Raw genomic sequence first — 25,079 nt, forward strand, 5'->3', positions numbered from 1 at the left:
GATCTGAATCCTATATTGGAGGAAATTGGACTCATAGGCTAAGACATCTCATCCAACTTCTGATGATTCTCTAAGATCAAGAAGCCATGATCTAAAATAATGCACGCAAAGTCTTCAAGCAAAGGTATGATCTGTGGAATTCAGCAAATAACTGTTGAAGCTAGCCAATAATTTCCAAAACAATTCTATTTTCCTAGAAACTAGAAGCATAAGAATTTGAAACAGAAAAAAACCCCAACCCTGGTACTGGTTTAAAAGCTGATGTTTGAGAGGCATATCAACCGCATTTTGAGCTTTTGTGCATCATCCCAAAAAGAGATGCATCTCAATCCAGGCAAAAATGAGTTGTAGATTAGGGAAAAAACTGTTAGTAAAAGTAATTGTTGGAAGTTTATGGAACTGGGTTAGTTTCACTTGCAGATAAGCATTTATGAAATAAAAACCTTAGATTTAAGCAACACTGTCCTTTTGCCTTATTTCTTACATTTATAATTCTGTTAACAATTTTTTATTTATAATATATTTTATAAGCTTACCTCAAGAAGTCAGTCTCAGGCCTTGGTCAGTCCCAAACCTTTGTCAGGAATCGAAGCTACGGACTTATAAAGAGCCACTTTTGGACAAAAATGCAATCCCATCTTCGTAAATGAGTAACACACTGATAATAAAAATGTCATTGTGACCAGGTTATCTAAACCTAATTGGCAACATTTCAATATGTGTACTTTTTGTCTGACCAGGGAAGCTTATTTTCTGAGAAATAGCCATATACTAATAAAAAGTCTCGTTCTGAGTATGCTGAATCATCTCTTACAAAGAAAATTGGAGTCGAGGACAGGTGGATTTGGCATCTGACTTGCTTTGGAGAAAATAAATATTGCCAATGTTCTATTCCTAAGGAACAGGTCAAATTAACTCCCTCCTTATTTTCCATGAGCTGTTGTTCCTGTCTAAAGAGAAAACAGCAAATAGATCTGCAAACAAACAGCCTGGATCAACTATATTTTATAAAAGTTGGCATATAAAAAGAAAAGTTGGCATATATAAAACCCAGGTTGGCTACATATGGTTTAAGAATGTATAGTTAACACTATTTTCTTTACTATATATTATACTTCTTTAAAAAACAAAGAACTTGACAAAAAAGGTGCTGTTTAGCAGAAATAGAAATGTCACCCTTCACATTGCTTCAAAATATAAGCATTAGGTTGGAAGAAGCAGAGATTCAAGGGAAAGAGAAAGGTGAGAATTGCCAACAATGATTACAGGTATTCCTTGACTTACAACAGTTGTTTAGTGACCGTTCAAAGTTACAATGGCATGGGAGGGGGAAGGTGACTTATGACTGTTTTTCATATCATCATTGCAGCATCCCTACGGTCAGGTGAATAAAGTTCAGATGCTTGACAACTGACTCATATTTATGATGATTGTCGTGTCCCAGATCATGCGATCATGTTTTGTGACCTTCTGACAAGCAAAATCAATGGGGATATTAGATTCAATCATGTTACTGACTTAAAACAGCAGCAATTATTCACTTAACAACAGAAAGGTTCGTAAAATGGTGAAAACTCACTTAACAACTGTCTTGCTTAGCAACAGAAATCTTGGGCTGAATTGTGGGCATAAGTTGAAGACTACCTGTAACTTCTTGACCAGGCTATTCCAAATGCTAGGTAACTGTCACCAAGCATTTGTCTGGAGCAGGATCTGACTTAATAATTAGCTTGTTCAAGTCCTCAAGAAACTTCAGTGATTATGGTGACACTTATCTCAAATCAGTGTAGTCCTTGCCTGTTAGAAAGTCCTTAATGTATAATACCTAATACAGACTATAGCACCATGCAGTATTTTGTCAAAAAAGTCTTTTTTTTTTTAACTTTAACTCTAATATTAATAATATTTGTTCTGGCTTACTCTACTCTTAGGCATTTTTAATGTACAGTGAAATTTTGGGTACAATATCTTCCTTCATTATTGTCTCTTAAATTTGGAGTTCTGGAATATCTAATTTTTAAACCAGCACAAAGATATCATCTGCTGTTCGTTCCTTTTTATTAATTTTCACAGTTTGTTCAGATTTTGCACTTTCATTATTTAAGTTTTTCCAATTGGTAACTAACCGCAAATGTGAGTTGGAAAAGAAAATTTGGTATGACTTCTCAATCACATTGGGATTCTTTATTGCAGTGTAACTTAACTAATGACTGAGTACAAAAAGTTTCTTGGTACTTTACAAGAAGCGGGAAAAAGGAAATACATTAACTTGAAATTGTGGCAAACTTTGCCTGAAGCTTCCAGAAAATTAACTTCAGACATTATTCAGGTAAAACTGGAAAGAAGACAGAATAGAATATAAGACATCATCAAGATGTGGAACAGTAACAGAACCTTAATGCCATTCTAATTACATTGTCCAATTTCTTTTCGTGGGAAAAGTCCCTAAAGTGCAACCTCAGTGGCGGAGTGGTTAAAGTGCAGTACTGCAGGCTACTTCTGCTGACTGCCGGCTGACTGCAATTTGGCAGTTCAAATCCCACCAGGCTCAAGATTGACTCAGCCTTCCATCCTTCCGAAGTGGGTAAAATTAGGATCCAGATTGTTGGGGGCAATATGCTGACTCTGTAAACCGCTTAGAGAGGGCTCTAAAGCATTGTAAAGCGGCATATAAGTCTAAGTGCTATTGCTATTGCTACATGGTACTCAGGGGTGGGTTCTACTTACCTTTACTACTGGTTTGCAACATGCACAGAAGCTTCTGCGCATGCGCAGATCATCCATGATGACCTCTGGGTGGGTAACAGAGCCTCCCACTGCTTTTACTACCAGTTTGCAAGAACCGGACCAAAGTGGGAGGAACCCACCACTGATGGTACTTTTTAAATCACTGTTTCAAACACATCTACAGGAATTCCTCAATGTGACCATAACTGATTTCTATTACTAAGCAAGTCAGCACTAAGTGAGTTTTGCCCTATTTTATAACCTTTCTTGCCAGTTAAATTAATAATATAGTTGTTAAATGAATCTAGCTTTCCCATTGACTTTGCTTGTTAGAAGGTTGCAAAAGATTGTCGCATGACCCCAGGACACTGCAATTGTCATTTGTCTGTCCCGTTGCAGGGATGCCTGCAGGATGCCTGTATGGCTGGCACAGAGCTTGTGCCCTCCGAAATGTTAGCTCACCCAACCAACTTTCCGCCGGTGTAGTTATGCACTTAGACCAAGTGGATTTGCTTTGTTCTCGCATAAATCATCCCCAAGGAAAGGAGGATCGGCAAGAAAATGGGGGAGGGGGGATTTTCCTACCAATGATTTATGCCAAAACTATGGATGTGTGCAGGGAACCCCAAGGAAAGGAGGTTACCTGAACACAAGAAAGAGCTCTTTTATTTCTATACTTGGTGGATTTTTCTATTTAACACTTCCAGAGTCAGAATAAATAATAAGGAGGACAATGGGCATCCTTGTTTTGTGCCTCTTTTAATATTAATATTCTCTGTTATGTCCTCATTCGCAAACACTTTTGCAGTATATTGCAGTATATACACTTTTGTGTATATTGTCTTGATCATATTGGTGAATTTTTCTCTAAATTCCATATATTTTAGCTGCAGTATCATGAATCGCCAGTTTACATTGTCAAATGCTTTCTGCGTGTCAAGAAACATCAGCACCATTTGTTTTTCTGGGTGTGCTCCATAATATTCCAATGTGTTCAGAATTAGTCTCATGTTATTTTTGATTTGTCTATTTGGCAGGAAATCATTCTGGTCCGAATGTATAAATTGATTCAGGAATCTCTTCAATCTTTCAACTATTATTGATGTATAAATTTTATAGTCCGCATTTAAAAGTGAGATGGGTCTATAGTTTTTAATCTGTGATAAGTCTGCATCTTGTTTTAGTATGAGGGTGATATTTGCTTCCATCCAGGATTTTAGTATCTTAGCTTTTAGTAAGACTTCATTGTAAACCTCCAGTAGTGTACCAGTCCCAGGGAATCTTGTAATTGTTTATAGAATTCTGCCGGTAAGCCACCTGGTCCTGGAGTTTTATTATTCTTCTATCTCTTAATTGCCTGTGTTAATTCAAACATCGGTATCCTTTCATTTAGTGTAGATCTCATTTCTTCAGGGACTTTTGGCAACCCAGCCTCTTCTTGATATTATTTTATTTTATCCTCTGATAGTCCCTCTTGATCATACAGATTTTCATAGTAGTTCTGGATTATTATTTTTTTGCTGTCATTTTGATGTTGTAATGTACCTTTCTTGTCTATCAAGCTTTGTATCTGTTTTTTTTTCCCTCTCTCTTTTTAATTTATATGCCAACCATCTTCCTGGTTTATTGACATTTTTGAGAAAGTGTTGTTTTATACTCTTAATTTTGTGTGCTAATTCTTCTTTTTAGAGTAGGGTCAGTTTGTGTTTTATTATTTCCATTTGATTTTTGAGCTTCTTTTTTGTGGTTTTTTTCTGCAATTCCAGTTCCAATCTGTTGTATTTTCCATCCAGTGTTTCTTTATGTTGATTCTTTTCTTTATTTTTCCTACCTGTATAAGAAACAGCTAGCTCTCGGAAGTATGCCTTCACTGTGTCCTATTTTGTAGTGAGGTTTCTTCCTTTCTATTCTCTTTGAAGAAGAATGTTATTTCTTTTTCTATTGTTTGTATGAATTCATTGTTTTTTAATATTAATTGATTCAACATCCATCTCACTTTTTTCTTGTATCCTTTCCATTTAATCCTGACTGCCCATATATTTGGTTCTATTTTTATTTCCTGTATATTGGTACTTAGTTCTGGTGTCATCCATGCCATGTCTATCCTTGACCAGGATTGATGGCTATTCGAGTAGTATATATATTGATTTTTCTCCAGGTTTCTTTCTCCATATTTCTTGGATGTTCATTTCCTCCACCAGTTTAAAGACAGATTTTCGTAAAATTTTCCTTGCGTTTTTATTTATTTTACTGCTTCTGTAATCTAGCTTTATATCTGTGATAGCATTAAAATCTCCTAGTAAGCAAACGTTTTCTTAGTCCAATTCTGCAATTTTCTCTTGGAGTTTCCCGTAAAAATCTTCTTGCTTGTTGTTTGGTGCATAAATTACTGTCAAAAGTACCTGTCTGTGGTTTATTGTTACTTCCACCATTAATATTCTCCCTTCTTCATCTGCATATATAGATTTGGCTTTTATTGTTCTTTGATGTATAAGACCACCCCCCTTTTCTTTTGTTGTGCCAGCGAGAATTATAGTTTCCCAATTTGGGGGTACTCTAAGAGTTTATTGTATTGTCTTTTGATATGTACTTCTTGAAAGCAAATTATATCTAAGTCCATTTTTTGCAATTTTGTAAAAATTCTTCTCCTTTTCATGGGAGAGTTTAGTCCATTAATATTAATTAGAATAGAATATTGGCCAAGTGTGATTGGACACACAAGGAATTTGTCTTTGGTGCATATGCTCTCAGTGCACATAAAGAAAAAATTAAAATTGTTTCTTCTTTCATTGTGTCACTTATAAATGGGTTTTGCTGTTCTAGTTTCTCTCTGCTCCTTTGTTTTTATTCCTTCTCATTCTGCTCGTCTCTTTTGTTCACTTCCTTCTGGTTGCTTAGTAGTAGTTTCATCTGTCATTAATTCCTCTTGCCCTCTATTTTCTACTTCCTCTCTTCTTGTTTGTGCTCCTGTGGTATAAAGTAATAGTTGTAGAATTCATATGCACTATCTAGAGAGTCCAGTCTGTGTCTTCTATCATGCCAGGTAACCTCTGGTATCAATCATCTAGAATTTACTTGGTGTTTGATCAACTGTCCTGTCAGAAACTGATACTGCTTCTACAGATCTCTAACTCTTGTGGGTGCTTGTTTTAGCACCACAATTTCTCTTCCTTTATAATTCAGAGTTTCCTCTTTTATTTTTTTTTAAGAGTTTCTGCTCTTATTTTATTTATTTATTTATTTATTGGTTCGATTTATATGCTGCCCTTCTCCGGAGACTCAGGGCGGCTTACAATGTGTTAAGCAATAGCTTTCATACTTTTGTATATACCTGCTTAGTAGGGCTTTCGCCCGCCCCCCCAAGCAGTGTTCTTTTTTATACAAAGTCAGTTTATTGCCCTCACAATCTGGGTCCTCATTTTACCTACCTTGAAAGGATGGAAGACTGAGTCAACCTTGAGCCTGGTGAGATTTGAACTTGCAGTAATTGCAGGCAGCTGGTGCTACTTAACAGCACTTTAGTCTGCTGCGCCACCAAGGCTCCTTATTGTTTTTTTCATAACTCTTACGTGTACCTCCCTTGGGAGTTTGTTCTTTTGAGCAAAGAACACTAATGTGGATTCTGAAGTATTTGAAATGTGGATTTACAGATGGCTGTGACATATAAACTGGGTTAACAAAATCGCAAAGGAGGTGTGAGGAGGTGATAAGCCACCTGGGAAAGCAAAGGAAAATCATCAAAGCCATTAAAAAGTGAAAGTTAGAATATTTTGGACATGTCACATGACACCCAGAAAAATACAGCATCCTTCACGTAATCCTCCAGGGGAAGATTGAAGGCAAATGAGGTCCAGGCAGAAGAAGAACATCATGGCTTCAAAACCTAAGGGACTGGTTTGGACAAAACTCAGCAGCACTTTTTCATGTGGCTGTTGACAAAAATAGGATTGCCAACATGTTCACCAACATCTGATGAAGGATATGGCACAACAAGAAGAAGAAATTGACCTTTGACTTGAAGTGCTTGACATTGGTGATGATGGGGTAGATGATGGGGCAGACGATGGTGCCGATCCAGTTTTATTCCCTAATTTAGATAGGTTTTTGACATCTTGAACTTTATCAATATATCAGCAACTTTATATAAAGTATTCTGATTCTTAAAGGAAATAAAAAAAAGAAAGTTCCATTCATAGCTTCTGAAAGTCATGTACAGTTTGTTGCAAGCATGGATTTGCTGTTATTAAGTGGATGTGTTATAAACCATAACCATTTCTTGCTGGCTTGTAGCAGATATCTAGAATTTTGTCTCAGTTAATAGCCAGCTAAAAGGCCTTAGGCAAGCAAGACTTCTTTTACAGATGTTTTATATCTCATATAATGATAGTATGTTTAGCAGAAGTCATTTAACTCTTACTAATGTCAGATTCAATGACTCTACAACAGAAATAAGGCTGTGAAATACTTGATTTTATAATTAGTTTATGGATATAAAATAAAATGTGTAAGAATAAATTATGAGTACCCAAAAATCATGGCATAAGAAACATGAACGGGGGAAGTCTGGGATTTCCACCATTGCAAAGACATGTTTCTTGAACTTGGAGAAAAGAATGCTTTCCCATGTACAGTGGGGCAAAAAAGTATTTAGTCAGCCACCAATTGTGCAAATTCTCCCACTTAAAAAGATGACAGAGGCCTGTAATTGTCATCATAGGCTCATAATTGTCAACTATGAGAGACGACATGAGAAAACAAATCCAGACAATCACATTGTCTGATTTGGAAAAATTTATTTGCAAATTATGGTGGAAAATAAGTATTTGGTCACCTACAAACAACAAGATTTCTGGCTCGGGGGGACCTAGTGAATAACCTGCAGAGAGCTGGGACCAATGTAACAAAGGCTACCATCAGTAACACACTACGCCGCCAGGGACTCAGATTCTGCAGTGCCAGACGTGTCCCTCTGCTTAAGCCAGTACATGTCCGGGCCCATCTGAAGTTTGCTAGAGAGCATTTGGATGATCCAGAAGAGGATTGGGAGAATGTCATATCGTCAGGTGAAATCAAAGTAGAACTGTTTGGTAGAAACACAACTCATCGTGTTTGGAGGAGAGAGAATGCTGAGTTGCATCCAAAGAATGCCATACCTACTGTCAAGCATGGGGGTGGCAACATCATGCTTTGGGACCAGGACAACTGATCCGTGTACAGGAAGGAATGAATGGGGCCATGTATCGTGAGATTTTGAGTGCAAACCTCCTTCCATCAGCAAGGGCATTGAAGATGAAACGTGGCTGGGTCTTTCAGATAACAATGATCCCAAACACACCGCCTGGGCAACGAAGGAGTGGCTTCGTAAGAAGCATTTCAAGGTCCTGGAGTGGCCAGTCTCCAGATCTCAACCCCATAGAAAACCTTTGGAGGGAGTTGTTGTCCAGTGACAGCCCCAAAACATCACTGCTCTAGAGGAGATCTGCCCGGAGGAATGGCCCAACGTACCAGCAACAGTGTGCCAACCTTGTGAAGACTTACAGAAAATGTTTGACCTCTGTCATTGCCAACAAAGGATATATAACAAAGTATTGAGATGAACTTTTGATATTGACCAAATACTTATTTTCCACCATAATTTGCAAATAAATTCTTTCCAAATCAGACAATGTGATTGTCTGGAGTTGTTTTCTCATTTTGTCTCTCTTAGTTGAGGTCTACCTATGATGACAATTACAGGCCTCTCTCATCTTTTTAAGTGGGAGAACTTGCACAATTGGTGCTGACTAAATACTTTTTTGCCCCACTGTATCTGCTCAAGTCTTCTCCAAGACACAACTATTTGATGTTTGAAAAGAAGTGATTATTTGCATTACAGAATGTTGCAAAGCAGTCTTTGAATGCTTTGCTCAAATCACATTGTATCATTAAGTTCACTTGGATGGATCCCAACTAAATATGAAGTGGGAAATCAGATTACATCTACCAACTTTTTTTATCCAAGAGATATACTAGAGAAGAACAATTTAGATTAAGAGTGAAGCACAGGGAAAGGAGGCTTTTATATTTTTCCTAAAATACGTTTCTGATTTATAGCCCAGTTTTAAAGCTGCTATGGCTGTATTGTATTGATTGCTTTCAAACATGATACAAACATGTATGTATCTTTCTCTTTCCATTTTGTTTTTAATCTGTCTTTTTCAACTAAATAAGGAATCACAATGTACAAGAAGTGATCATGATTTGGACATTGTATCCAATTTGCTAATTTGGTACATTTTTCTGAATAGCTATGTTCTAGATACCATAGCACTTAAGGCAGGTATAAAAAGGAATTTAAGTTATGTATTGACTATTTCAACTGAATGATGTTTTCCACAGGAGAAACATAAATCTTATTTTTCTGATAGGTAGATGGCTTTTTCTGAAATGGCTTTTTGTGAAAAAAAAGTGGAAGATAAACAAAGTTATTGCAAGTAGAAGTCTTTTGGTAATACCCAATGGATATAAAAGAGAATGAAAAGTATTTCTATTCTTTTTCTAAAGTATTAGGCTTCATAAAATAAATAACACTGCTATTATACAATTCATGTTTACTTAGATAATTTTTATATTGTTTTCAGTGGAACTGGCATACAGTATAAGATTTTACTTTACAATATTTCTAAAGCATTGATTAAAATAATTCCTAAATAGTGCACATTTTAAAAAATAACTAGAAAGTGGATTAGACTTCAATCCCTTTGAAGAAAATTCTATTAAACACAGAAATACTTTTTATAGGACCACAACTATACACAACATTTTTAATCCATGAGTGTATTTAATAAAAAAAAATAAGATGTCCCCTTTAAAACACCAAAATCTGAAATAGTTCCTAATTTTGCACTTTTCTGTGTAAAGAACTTTTGATTCTCTAATAACAATTTTTTTAAAAATACCTGAATACACAGAACTGTATAAGAAATTGAGTTAATTTCCTACTAAGTTTTGAGGGAAGGAAGCAGTAAAAAAAAAACTTCTCTTTTTTTTCAGTTTCCATCAATTATCGGTGTGAAACCATGACACTGAGCAGACTTGATGATTCGATGCTCAGCAGTGGGCACAGTGATTTCTCTTCCTTTTTACACACCAGGCATCTTTCATTGGGGGAGGAGAATTTTCTCCTCTACTGTGACTGAAGCTGAAATTAACAGTAGGTTTTGGCCCAGCGAACACCACTTTTAAAATTATATAGTGACTTTATCGTGCTAAAACACGTTTGTTTTCACACCATTGTCATGGATGATCTCAGCAGGGCAATGTGCAGAGAATAATGGTTTAGTCAGTCTCAGAGTTAGCAAAGAGAACACAAAACAATGTACTTATATTGATGCAGATGTAAATAATGCCATTTACAATTTTTTGACAATGGAATAATAGTTTGTTTTTAATAATTGTCTGGTGATTATTGTAGCCTGGCAAGCTTCCTTCCAATCAATTCTACAGAGATATAAAATGCATAACCTTAGATGCCTCTGTGACTTCACTCTTATCTGTTGTACAGCAGTTTGAGAATGCTTCAAGACATTCCTGAGAAGTTTAAAATCAGCACATTTTTATGCACTCAGTAGAGCCACAAAAAGGACAGAAAAGTCTGTAATTGTTTTGCCTGTGTTTTTAAAAATTCTACAATTAGAAAGAAATACATTAAGTAATAAGCTGACAATTTGAAAATAAAAAAGTTACAGCTCATGAATACCCAACAATACAATACTATTATCATAAATCAAACAAACTTTAATTATGGATTTTTAAGATTTTACCATCTGTACAATTTATACATGAGTTTTTGTTCCTCTTGGTAGAATTTTGTGTCACTTCAGAAAAAAAAATGTGTTCAGAAGTAAGATAGGGTGAATTTAGAACTGTGCTATCTCTAAACATGTCAGACTATTATGCCTATTTAGCCATAATATTGCCCTAGCCAAGTAGATAGTTTACACATAGAGTAGATAAAAAGTTTTCTATTTTATAAATATACCAGATGATTCCCACAATATTTTTCCACTGTTGTAAAATAATAACAAATTAACTTTCTTAGAATGAAAACAAAATGTTTTACATATATTTCATTACATTTTTGTTCAATATATAACCTTACCCTATCAAAATGAGGTTTTTTTCCCCAGTTCTTTGCAGCCCTAAAAATCACTCCTATTTTTCCTATTCATCCGAAAGATTATCACGGGCTTCAATAACATGCATTTCAATAGAATTTCAGCTAGGATAATTTAATCCGCAGTAGTTATACTTATTTTTAAAATAAGTAAATGTTACATTTTAAAACTGCCAAAATAATTATTTCTTATTGGAAGGAAGGGCAGCATGGCTTAGTGGTTACAACATCTGCTTAAGACTTGGATGCAAGTATCTGCTGGCCCTAAACTTGCCAATTAAGGCAATTAATCCCTTTCCCATGGGATTATTGTAAGAATCAGGTCAAAGGAGAGAAAGTATCATTTTCTAGAAATTTATAAAAATGCATATGCTATCCCAGAATGAAAATTTTCAGAACACTTTATAGGGATAAAAATAAACAAAATTACAATAAGTAATATAACTAATACGACTAATAAGAACTAACTCAAATTCTATAAAATTTATAATAAAATACAAGGAACAAAACGCATCTGGCTAAACAGTTAAATTATTATGTTGATGTTGATGAAAAGAACTTGAGAAATATACATTTATTTGGTAATGGAAGAAAACTAAAATAGGTTGCAGGAACTTCTCTGGAAATAGTATATCATAACTATGTATGCTGCTGATAATGATTGTTCAAACAATAGTCAGCAGCAAATAAAAAACTATTTAATCATTAAGCAGATCTGAACAACATCCAGTGACATATTTTATTTGTTTTGTTTATCTACCAGTTTTGATGCCCTTAAAAGCTAAAGTGAACTTTAAAAGCATTGTGCCCCTTAAACAGGGCATTAATTATGAAATCGGCTATTTCTGCAATCATTCCTAGGTCAGAATTCAAAGATCAGCAAAATTAGGGGACAAATTAAATAAGATACCATTCATATGTTTATGCAATTATGTGAGTAGCTGTTTAAAAGGAAATCACTTATAGAATTATACTGATCTCTACTAAGAAGTAGAAGATTTTAAATTCTTCTATGAGATCTTACTTGTAGAAGAGTTTATATTGGAATGAAAATAAGCATTTTTTAAAAATAAAAAATATACATAGTAGATATTATCACAATCACAATTATCAAGGACTACAACAAAGACCCTTTGGTTAAAGACCCTAACTTAGTACAAATATATTCCTTGCTGTCTGTATCAATACCAGTCTAATTCAGATTCTAATTTCTAGGTTTTATATCATGAATAATTGAAAGAAAATTGCTTTAGATCAGATAGACTGATTTCTCTTAATGGAAAAAGTTCAATGTAAAACAAAACAACTTAAAATTGTTGTAATTGCAGCATGCATTTAAACAAATATAATGGGTACCATTAAGACAAATTTAGGTAGATTCCTGGGTTTCCCATTAAAAACAGCATAGTCTAAAGATAATTACCATTTGGCCCATGTGGATAGTTTTATGTACAGCTAATATACAAAATATAATAACAATTTGTGGCATAAACACAGGGCTTGAAAGCACAATCACATAAGTATCACTAAGAAGCTATAGAACATTTGCCATTTATTTATAAATAAAATAAGTTCATTGGTTTTTCACATAATTTTAAATATTTCATGCCAGCAATATCAACTTTCTAGAAAATAATACTTACCTAATATCAGCATTAAGGAATATTCAAATGAAGAAACAGTAAATGCAGGAGATCTCTGTAAATGAAACCTAAACTCTCTTCTAATCAAAAGCTGCTAAATCATCATATGTGGCTGATGTTTGAGAGCCACAGTGGACAGATCCATAGGCTGGAAATTTCTGAGAATTTCTGAGTTGGATCGTAAATTATTTTTTTATTTTAAATAAAAATAAAAATGCTATATAAAATGGATCTGTTTTTATTAGCAATTTGCCTCCAAGTTTCAGCAATGGAATCTGGCAAGACCCTGAAAATGGGGGGAAATGGGTCCCAATCCTCATACTATATTTTTGTATCTGAACCATGATAAGCACCTTGAAAGTAAAAGTCTTAAATCAAAATGGCAACTATGCAGAATTCTCTTGATTGAAAATTTAGCTATCATAAAGAGAGAGAGCTTCCTCTCTCCCCTAATTAGTTTTTGGGATTTTTATTCCTATTTAAATAATTTCTCTAGATATGATTATTCCTTGATTCCTACTTCTATTCATTCAATTTCCAATGATTTGCAAATGTCTACAAAACAGAAGAAAAACGTAACAGCATGAAACAAAAGTAAATAGTATAACTAAGAATTCTTTTTAAAGCTGGCCTTGATTATAGCATCTTCAAACCCTTTGAAAATAATTTTTTAAAATCCCAGTAAAAAAAATCCAGACAAGTGTCCCACAAGGCTGAATATTCAATGAAAGAATCAAGCCATTTTAATATTATGGAACATCAGAAAGGAAAATTTTGTGTTGCTAGTCTTATAATTTCACAACTGAAATTAAGCAGGACTTCAGTGGCTACTCTGAATATTAAAGCTATCAGAAGGCTATGGATATTTCTGAGCTTCAATTGCAACAAGTCCACAACCAGAATGTTCATGATAAATATTCACTATATCACTATTCAGTAAATGGCCAATAACCAAATTCAAAATGAAATTCAACTACTTCTGCAGTGACCCTTGCCACAAATAGGGATTTCCATTTGCTCTTCCCAAAAGTAACAATAGCAAAAGAAAACTACAACCCATTGTATAGTCTTCAACAGCATCAACTTAAAAGTGACCAGGTGAGGACCGGCTGGTCAGTTCAGTCAATGTGCAGATCTAAGTAGGCCATAATGGATATAACAATCAACACCTCTATTTCAAGCCTTGATAGAGAATATCAAGGGTAAAAACACTAATGTTTTTGATAGTGCCTTAAAATTAAATGTCAGTTCAGTTTTTTAACTCAGGTAACTCTAATTCTAAAACCTGGTAGGTATCTGAGAAAGTTAAATCCAATTAGATAACAGCATACACCAAACACTCTTCTGGCTATAGTCCGAAGGCAGAATAATGACACAATCAGAGCTGATAATAATAACTGGAAATAATATGTTATGTGAAAATGAAATAAATACTAGTAATTTTCTAAAATATTTAGTTAAATTGCTTTTGAGGATCAACTGGTTCTAATTTCAGAGCTCCAAGAGGGAAATGACAATTAAAGTGTTACACGAAATAAGCTCAGGAAAGCACACTAAGCCTTAAATATTTTAATTTGAAAGCTTAAATAATCCACAGATCAAAATGTCTGAGAGAATCTTGTTTATAATAATACATCATCTTAGAACACATGTAATAGACATAGAAGCCTTGTTTTAAACAAGCCCATCAACCAACATTTTGCTAGAGTTCCATTGACAGACCAAAACCTCACAAACTCCATCTGGAATGCAACTTTTAATTAAAGAAGGGAGTAATACAAAGACAGTGGGGCTATCCTTGAAGAGTTCTCAGATATAACAGCTGGTTTAAAATGCAGCTGCCAGACTGTTGAGTGTGACAGGCTACAGGAACATTTACAAGAAATTTTATTAGCTCTTTTCATACCCGATTCGGAGTCCTGAGGCTATCCTTATATAAATATTTGAGCATTCAATAATGTCTTATGTGAAATCAGCAATTGCTCAATTTTTCTATCTATTGCCTATCTTGATTGGTGGTGCCTCTCCAGGCACCACCAATTTTTATCCCATTCACCAATCTTATTCATAAATGGAATTATCTGTACTTTTGTAATTTTCCGTGGAAGAACGAATCTGTTGGATCAAAAATGCAAAATGTTTTCTGGATTATTTCTGGATTTCTCGTTATATTTTAACTGTCAGACCCCATTTCAAAAAGTATTAGGTGAAAAATAGTGATAGAAACTAAATTTGATATGATTTAGTTTCTATTTAACAATATTTGAATACAAATAAGGGTAGCTGTGCACTGCTTTGGATTGCATTTGAAAAGGTGTTTCAGAATGTCCAAGGAACAAACCCAGCATCTGGCTGAGCTATTATTTTCCCAGATTAGGTAAGTACTGTGGGGAGACAGAGAAAGAGAGAGTTGTGTTATGTTGCACTCCCAAATGACCATTCTTGAATTAAATCTAAAAGAGTTTAGATTGTATTGTTTTAAAACATACAATCTAATTAACTGTTGGAGAACTCTGGAAGGCACACTCAAGTCTTTCATGGACCACCTGGCGCCCTGGGAATTCCAACTGTCCAACCATTAAAAAATATTTCTCAGCATAAGAACTTTCCATCATTTTACCAGGTCTTTGGGATTTGTGAAAAATTAAATGCTGCTATTTTGTTAGTTCATAACCATCAAACAAAGATAACATTTTAAAAAGAAAATATTGCAGCGTTTCTGTATGTAAATATTCTTCTTTCTGCTATGAAACTTACCTAAAATGGAAATATTTCAGGTAAGTTATTATGTATTATTTTTGTTTGATTTTTATCCCACCTTTATTATTCTTTATAAATAACTCAAGGCAATGAATGTACCCAGTACTCCTTCTTTTCTTCCTATTTTTTCTACTACAACAACCCTGTGAGATGGGTGGAGTAACTGGCCCAGAATCACCCAGTCAGTTTTTCATGCCTAAAATTGGACTAGAACTCGCAGTCTCCTAGGCCTAGGCCACTAGTCCACTAGACCAGTGGTGAAATTCAGCCGGTTCTATCTGGCCCAGGAGAATCGGTAGCACCAGCGGTGGGAGGCTCTGCCCACCCACCCGGATGGCATCATACCCCATTTTTTACCCTCTGCACATGCATAGAAGGCTCTGCACATGTGTGGAGGAGGCGTGCACCCTCACATTTGTGAACCAGTAGCGAAGGTAAGTAAATTTCACCCCTGCACTAGACCAAATGTATTTATTTATCTATTTATCAAAATTGTATGCCATCAATTCAGCTAAAATAGACTCTACGCAGCTTACAAACCTTGAATAAAATGCAGCATAAAACATTAAAATAAAAAAATAAGATATTAAAATAAAACTAAGCAGGATGGAGAAGGAGGAAACAAAGAGCAAACAGGGAGGAGGTGGGTGCCACAAGTAAAGCTATCTCCAATATGCCATACCCCTATGGGACCTCCGGCTGGTTGGCATAGCCATGTATGGAAGGCTTTTCAGAAAGCCCAAAAGATGATAGTGTATCTGACCTTGGGGGTTCCTGCCCCCAAGGTTCAAGACAGCAGGAGCCACAGCAGAAAAGACTTTTCTTCCAGATCCTACCAGCTGAAATTCCATGGCTGACAGGGTCTTCAGCCTTCTGCCAGCCTGAGGGTGTGGGCTATCCCATTTGGGTAAACTGGTTTCTCAGATAGTCTGGACCCAGCCTAGAAGGCTTTTAAAGTTGATAATCAGTACTTTGTTTTAGATCCACAAGCAAGTTGGCAGCCAGTGCAGCTTGCAGTACAATTTTGTAACATGGGCCACCTAGGACCTCCAAGAACATGTGCGTTCTGCACCAGCTGAAGTTTTGGATACTCTTCAAGAACGACCTGATATAGAACATATTGCAGTGCTCCAGGCATGAGATAAGCAGGGTTTGAGTGACTGAACACAGGGACTCCTGATCCAGGAAAGGACACAGCTGGTGCACAACAGTGGTGGGTTGCTACCAGTTTGCCCCGGTTTGGGTGAACCAGTAGCAGTGGCAGCGGGAGGGTCCGCCCACCTGCCCAGATGTCATCAAATATGATCTGCGCGTGAGCAAACCGGTAGCAAAGGTAAGTGAGACCCGTCCCTGGTGCACAATACTAAGTTGTGCAAAGGGTCTCTTAGCCGTGACTGCCATTTGCTCATTGAATCGTGAGTCAGGAGAACCCTCAGATTGTACACTGGGTTTGTCTGAGGTAGTGTAACCCCATCCAGAACTGGACAACTACACAACTACATTGCCTCTGATATTGATGGGCATTGTCATTCAACTTTGAATGGGCATTTCAACTAGGAATGTTCCTAGTGTGTGAAAACTACCACAAAGTTGACTAGCTTTGCTGGAAGAAGGGAATAAAGTGAAAATTATTGATGGCCATAAATTAGTTATTGTTGAATAATTTATTATATTATATTATATTATATTATATTATATTATATTATATTATATTATATTATATTACATTACATTACATTACATTACATTACATTACATTACATTACATTACATTACATTACATTATATGCTGGAGTTGGATGGCCTTCCAATATAATAAATACAAAAATAAACATGATTTCAGTGGTGAAATGCTACCAGTTTACACTGGTTTGGGAAAACCAGTAGTGATAGTAAGCTACCAGTTTGGGCGAACTGGTAGTAAAAAAAAGCTATGGTTCATCCAAACCGGTATTTCCGAGGATCAGCTGTGCCGTGAAATTTATATTCCTTTCTATGCTTATGCTTTCTAGCAAATCTAAATCACACAGCACAGCTGTTACCCGCACCTGCTGTTCTATTTATCTTAATAAGCCTCTTTTTTCCACATAAAGTGTGCATTTGGTGCATACTGCACATGCATATGCGCAGCATGCATTTGGCATGCACTGTGCATGCATGCACAGCATGCTTTTGATGTTCACTGTGCATGTATGCGCACAGCATGCATTTGGCTCATGCAGTGCATATACGGGCAGTGAACCAGTAGCAATCCGAAGAGGATTTCACCACTGCATGATTTGTGTGTTTTGATGTTTGGTTCCTCCATAGTTAATATTAATAAGATATACTGTATGAATTCTAAGAAATGCACTGAAGACATCAGGTCTATTATTATAAATTTCTAGGTAGCTTGCAGTGGTCTTAAAGATATCATAAGTATAGCTGCTTAGCTTTCAAAAAAAACCAATACAGTTTCTATTATTCTAATATTGATGTTTATTAAAAAGTATGGTTTATGCATAGAATAAGTAAATTTTAGTGATATGAATAGCCATAGGTAATGGAAACTAATTAATAAACTAAAGAAGTACAAAATGAGTGTATCAACATCATTTGACAATGTTAGGTAATTATGAGTCAATTATGAACAATTATATGCTAATTAATATTCAGAAATATATTATTAAGCATACTGCAGCTACAAATCAATGGAATTTGTCTGAGAATATTTGAAGAAGTACTTGTATTTTTTTAATAGTCAGTATTCATATTAGAATAAAACGTATCTTAGTTTAATTATTCCAGAAAATCAGTTACGTCAAAACCAGTAAAATAATACAGTTATTAGCATCTCATTCTAAATTGAATGAACTACAGTTTTGTCCAAATCAACATAAGTTGATTGGGAGAGATGCACCTATAACATACTTAACAACCCTAAATTCTTAGTAAACAAAATTACATTTTGATCAGTTGAATCTGGTTTTAAGCAAGGCAGCATTGCCTTAATACAATGTAAATGCTGGGAATGATGTTTGTTTAACATCCAATTCATCATTTAACACAAAGAAATAGTTCCATAGTATCATACAACTACAGGTCATATAAATTATCACTCTTACTTTTCCATCTCATAAAACTGAGTCAACATAATGATTAAAGCCTTTAAAATGGAAATAAATGACTACTAGTGGGAAAAATGCTGGTTATTTCATTTATTTAATATTGTTGCCAAATTTTTCTAAGTAGCTCCTGAAGCAGCAAAGGGACACATACTATATTCTCTATGAACTGTAACTGTGAAGCTTTAGACTTGGTTATGTTTTGCATCTGAAATACTCAAGATATAATCCTACATGTTGCCACACTGACTTCATTGGAATTTAAGTAACTCTACATAGAATCACAACCTTAATCTATAATTCTTTGTTGAGTAGGATGGAAAACATAAGTGTTATACCTTAAGATTCAGTGATCGGACTTCTAAAGCTAAATTAATGAAACTAAACAATATTAACAATAGGTGATCAATAACATCATTTTTATTAAAACCTAACTAGGATGATTAAATCTAATTTATTTCTGAAAACAAGAAAAAGACAGTCCTTAATTTAAAAAAAACAGTGTCAATCTGCTGAACTAATAATGAGTTTCGGTTTTGGTAAAAGACTAAGAATATTGATCGATCTTTACAATTGTAAAATTCAGCTTGGATCTAATCTGAATTTTCATCAGAGAGGTAGTACAAACTCTAAGTAGCTTTTTATTTACAATACATGCAACCACAATGGCAAATGTTAAGTTATACATTTTATCAATAATTTTTTTGTGGTTAATGATTTAAAGCAGAGATCAAGCCATCACCATCCCAACTTACTTCATTAAAAAAAACAGAATATTCATAAATTGTTAAGTTTATGATGATTTATTTTAGGAAGCATCATAATGATAGGCAGCAAAAATTATATATGATTTGAAGTTATTTTACTGTGAAAGGGGGTTAATTCGATCTTATCTGATTTAAACTGAAGGTTGCAGATGCTCAATCACCTTGTTCCTATTGAGAATTTACTTAAGGATTTAGTAATAGGAAAGAACATATAATCTGCTGTGATCTTGGAAGAATGCACTATGGTGGCATTGTTTACTTACTAGGTAAAAAGGTTGGTGGTTGCTATAAAAACATAAATAATGTACTGCTATCCTAATGAAAGGCATATCAGAAGCAGTTTTAAAATTCCAGGGCATAACACATCTCTGTGGCGATCACACACCTTTCATTATATGTGATGATGACATACATCTTTCATGGCTTGAAATAAATGCATAAGCAAATTTCTGACTTGTCCAGGAATGATGATGACAAAGAGCTTGTGTTTGCTCAACTACATTTGGGACTTTAGTAGTGAACTTTTCCAAAATGTTCTGATTTTGGACCAATTCAACAGGTTCATATAGGACTATTCTTGACCAGCATCTGGGAATATCGATTAGGTTTGTTATCTGGCTATTTTTATGTGATAATGGAATATAGGAATTTTTTAAAGTATGAACTTATGAATATTTCTCTTGTAAGTTATGAATAAGGCTCAAAAGTGTATGAGAGACAATGAAAAAGTATGTTCATTTATATATTTTAGTGATTCTAAATTTTTAAAAGGCTGTTTCTCCAGTAAATATGTTTTTGCATTTTATATATAGATAGATATATAAAATCTAACAAAAGGATATTTAATATATGTTGTGTGTGAATGGTATGTACATATAATATATACATATACATACACACACACACAAATGTGTGTCTGTATGTTTGTGTGTATTGTTGAGTTATAAAAGTTCAATTTTGATTTGAGTTTAGTGCTGTTTTTTACTATCTTTCCATAATCCCATTGGCTCTACAGATTAATTTACCTAAATTTACCTAATTTACCTTACCTAACCTAAGCAACAGCTTGGCTCCATTAATATTTTAGATTGTTCTTAATATTGTATTCATTATTGGAAACATATAGTTATTTGTATAACATATAGTTATACAATTTTTAAAAGGTACAGTCTAAGTATTTCAAACAAGTTTGGAAATAAGAGACAATCAACTGTATTCTTTAAATTCTATTGTTTCAATCCAAATAAAGATTTAAGAAGTATAGTAAGTGACAAATACTAGTTAGTGTATAAAACATGAACAGCCTAGGCAGCAGTAGACAATTATAGGTGACTATAATGGACTGACCGATTATTGAGGTAAGTTTCTACATTTTATTTTCGTCCTTCCCTGCTTCCCACAAACCCATCAGCCCCACACTGACCATTTTTAAAATTTATATCCAAATAGCAAAAGTGAAATGGAGAATCTATATTATCTATGTTCTTCAGTTGAAAGTAGCTGTTATAATGTTACTCAAGATTTTGTTACTCATATGCTTTACCTCCTCTACAGTATTTCTTTAAGGTTTACTTTTAGGTTTACGGTTTTAGGTTTAAGGTTTACTTTAAGGTTTACTTTTCCAGGAGCATTTAATTCACATGGAAAATATTATTTTAAGAAGTGTAGAACAATAATTATGTTTATTTATTATCCTGCCTTTATTATTTTTATAAATACTGTAACTCAAGGCAGCAAAGAGACAAAATACTCCTTCCTCCTCCTATTTTTTCCAGAAAAGCAATCCTGTGAGGTGGGATAGACTGACGAAGAGAGACTAGCCCAAAGAGAAATAGTTTGTTGTAAGCACTGAAGGATATAATACGCTAGCAAAAGCTGCATGTTAGATTCATTCATAATTCAGAAGTAAACCTCACCAGAAGTGTATTGTATTATCAAATTAACTAACAGCAAGTGCCTCCTGTATTTGAAGCAGATACCTTGAACCTGGGAATATTTTTGTTGCTTTCAAGATCTCAATTGTTTCAATTGTTTCTCCAAATGAAGAAAGAAATATCACAACTAGGATTATGTCCCATGGATATGGGAAAATCTAGCTTATAATAGCCCAGTGAACTTATACATCCAACTTGGATTTACAAGATAAAAGCAACTTTTAAATTAAAGTGCTTTTTTCTGAACTGAGCTTATTATTCTGAAGGCAGGAATGATTTTCCTAGAAAGTTGTCTCTTTATGCTTGGCTATTATCTTTGATTTTCCCCTTCCACTAATGAGCATTTATCTAAAAGAGCCTCTTAATCCTCTGATGTGTGCTTCTGGTCAGAGGTAACAGTTTGAATAAAACCACTAATCACTTATCACTGATCATTAATCACACTTTTCTCTGGGGCTTTGCGACCTGCACAGGGATAAAAAAAAAAAAAAAAAAAGACCCAAAGAAGGAATTCAGTTCATACCTCCTTCCCTTACTCACCCAGTATTAGCTGTTTTAAATTCTTCATGAAAATTGAATCTTGGGCATAAAAGTAACAGATTCCAAAGAGAGCTTTCAAAACTTAAGCAAATTCCATTCTTTTTCCCACTTCCCCAATTTTAGCAAAGTCTGTTATAATTTGGCCAGACTTTCACTTTTAATAAATAATATTTGTTTTCTATACTATACTATACTATACTATACTATACACTATACTACACTACACTACACTACACTACACTACACTACACTATACTAATACTACACTATACTAATACTACACTATACTAATACTACACTATACACTATACTTTATGCTATACTTTACACTATGACACGCTATATTACTATACTACTATGGGCTATACTATTCACTATGCCCTACTACTTCTGTATACTATTATACTACACTACACTACACTACACTACACTACACTATACTATACTATACTATGCTATGCTACGCTACGCTATGCTATGCTATACTATAGAGATTTGTGTACCAGCATGTGTATAAAGTATAAAGATGTACAAAATTTTCACTAACTTATTCAGTCAAGAAAATATATGAATCTGTATAGATTGTTTTCTCTCCTTGAGAGTTTATTTTTGAAAGAAGGAAAGTTTTATTCAGAATTGGTTCCAGTGTAATCTCTAATTGTATCTCTCTCTCTAAAGTCCTTTATGAAAGGTGTGTAGGATCCAACTTCAAAGCTATTATGACAAGGATCCGTGATGAACCATTGTTAAAACCTCCTAAAAAAGAAACCCACTATTTTTCCAAGTAATGCAGATTATCATTTACAAGGTTTAGTTGGGGGAATTTAAAGAGACGCGCAAATTACTCACTTATCACCCTCCTTAGAGCGCAGGGCGACCGGAGATATATATCTCCTTTCGGTCATCCATCCTGTCCAAGACCCCGAATCCTACGGTCGCCCCGTGCGGCTGAGTTTGAAGAATGCAAGTGGCAAGTTTAGTTAGGCAGGTATTCCCCCATAGTCTTCTCATTCCCGGAGTAAAACTTGAGGCGTGGGGGGGGGGGAGAAACGTCTGCTGAGAATGCAAAGAATCTTGGAAAGAAGGGGTCACGCTGTTCATCTCAAGCTAGGTGGCAGGACTTCTGCATTTCTAGCCTGACCCTCCCAAAAACTGCCCAATATCCGAACCTCTTAACACAATCTTACTAGCCTGCAGAATGACGTAATGGTCCAGGAACCAACTCTGACTCCCAAAGATAATGTCAGACAGGGCGGGGGCGACATAAGGGAGAGGGGTGCAACATAGCGATGCAGCCACCTATCAACCAAATATATACATACCACGAATCCTTGTTTTAAAAAAACAACAGGAGGGGACCATGTGAGGACTGGAGATGGAATGGTGTCGTGACGGAGTGGAGAAGCAATAGGTCTTTTTCATTCTTCTTCTTTTTTTTTTTCCAGTCCAACAACTCTTGTTGAAACTTCTCTCGTCCGAGTCTTCTTTGCTTGAACTCGCGAAACGACGTTTAAAAGTTTTCGCGCTGCCGAGAAGTACTAGAAAGGAAGCAGCTAGAAAAGGCAGCCGCAAGACACGGGAACGTGGGGCGGGAGGGAGTTTAGTGCTGTCATTCCACCAAAAAAGAAGAATGTTAGGAAGCAGGCAGGAGGACAGAGAGAGGGAGAGAGAGACAGAGAGAAAGACAGAGAGAAAGAAAGAAAGAAAGAAAGAAAGAAAGAAAGAAAGAAAGAAAGAAAGAAAGAAAGAAAGAAAGAAAGAAAGAAAGAAAGAAAGAAAGAAAGAAAGTACACGCCTGATTTGTATCTCTCTCGCCAGTTCCCTGCAGATAGGACTCCGGTCACCCAGGTTGTTATTGTTAACTTGATGATATATTTACGGTCCCTGAGAAAAAGCGGATAAGGCAGACAAAACTGGCTCAAGCCCCGGAAGCGAGACATTTCGAGCTGGTCTGGAGGCTGATTTGGGCCATTCTGGAAACTCCTTTCCTAAATGACAGGGACCGTGAGATCAGATGCTTGTGGAGACAATGTTCCTGAAGGTATACAGAGCGCACATCCAGGGCTCAAGCAGGGATCGATCGTAGTTAAGCGACTGGAGATTCTGGATAAGGTTTCTTTAAGTTCAGAAGTCCCAGGCAAATTTGAGGGGAGAGAAGAATTGTAACTCAGTGACAACGGAAGACACGCGCGAAAGGAGACAGGAGACATTCTCCGCTATCATTCTGGTTAAGTTTTCAAACTTTTGCACATTAATTTCTCTGTTTGACAGTTACAGGAAAAGATATCGCCAAAGATATTCTCTCTATAGCTGCTGTCTCAGCGTCTAAATATCTGAATGCCCACGCATCATTTTACATATGCAGCTCCTAAACATTTTACTCCCCCCTCCATTCCGATTAATAACAAATGATCAGGGCTACTACACCGAGCAGAGAGACTGGGCACAAATCTGCACCGTTCCGCATCTTCTCGGAGCGAGTCACTCACTTTCCAGTTAGTGTCATGCGCTGACGGGCCGGATCGTCTGCCTGAGATAAGACCGCTTCATTCCCCAAGTGAAAGTAAGTCACTATCAATCATTAATTTGTACACAGTCAAGCAAAATCTCAGACTCAGCCGCCAAACTAAACATATAACAAGTACCGTTTACAACAATCTGGCTATTTTGTCGGGATCGCACTTTCTCGCCCGCTTCACTTCGTTTGCTCTCCTGTCTGTACGTTGATTGCACACACGTTCTGGATTAAAGGAAAACAAACACCATCCTCTGCAACCCAGAACTTTTAAGAAACCCTCCGGAAAAGCGAGTTTTCAAATGCAATATAAAGTTGATAGGAAAAACGGGAGGAAAAACCAAAACAGTTCAATATTTGTAAGGGACTTACCCAACAAGTGTAAGAAGGAAAGGGACCAGCAGTCTGAGTGAAGGAACCACGTTGGACTGAGAGAAGGTTACAATACGTTCTATTTAGAGAAGCATTACATCACCCTTCGTGACGTCACGTGGGATTCCTGAACTTCTAAATCATTGCGGTCCCCGCTCGAGAGAATCAAGAAAGAGGCGGAGACGGGAGGGGCGTGTTCCAGGCGGACCCCGCCCCCGCCCACTCCGCTCCAGCCAGCCACAATGCAGGAAGGCGGAGGAGGACTGACTGTAAAATCGGAGCGGCGCAAGCAAGACTTTCTGCACCGAGGATGACAGGAATGCTGCCATTCGTTCTGTGAATCAGCCTGGGAAAAATCTACTTGCTGAGTTTGGGAGAAGGAAGCTGCTGGGGACTGAATCCCACCCCCACCTTTCCCAGTATGTGGGTCAGTCTCAATTCACTTCATAAAGGCAGCAAAAAAGGTCTTGCTGTTCTGAACCGATCGGTTCAGGTTTTATTTTGGTCCAAGAAAGTTTCCAGCTGAGGTCTAAAACCAAAAAGGGAGGATCTCTGACCAAGT

General features: G+C 35.8%; 1 protein-coding gene across 8 annotated transcripts in view; it reads right to left on the reverse strand.

Annotated features, from left to right (window-relative positions):
* The window catches only part of CREB5 (cAMP responsive element binding protein 5), a 266,380-nt gene extending 241,687 nt beyond the window's left edge, over nt 1–24,693 (reverse strand). For 5 of the 8 annotated variants that reach the window (XR_015733985.1, XM_087892619.1, XM_034402318.3 and 2 more), the window contains exon 1: nt 24,518–24,693. The gene's annotated coding sequence lies outside the window, so the exon portion shown is untranslated. The remainder of the gene's footprint in view (nt 1–24,517) is intronic. The other 3 variants (XM_087892614.1, XM_087892617.1, XM_087892615.1) reach the window with 3 other exon arrangements.
* Nucleotides 24,694–25,079: the final 386 nt, after the last annotated feature.

Source organism: Pantherophis guttatus, chromosome 4 (genome assembly GCF_059756535.1).
Source record: "Pantherophis guttatus breed Tessera chromosome 4, ASM5975653v1, whole genome shotgun sequence".
NCBI classification, from domain to species: domain Eukaryota; kingdom Metazoa; phylum Chordata; class Lepidosauria; order Squamata; family Colubridae; genus Pantherophis; species Pantherophis guttatus.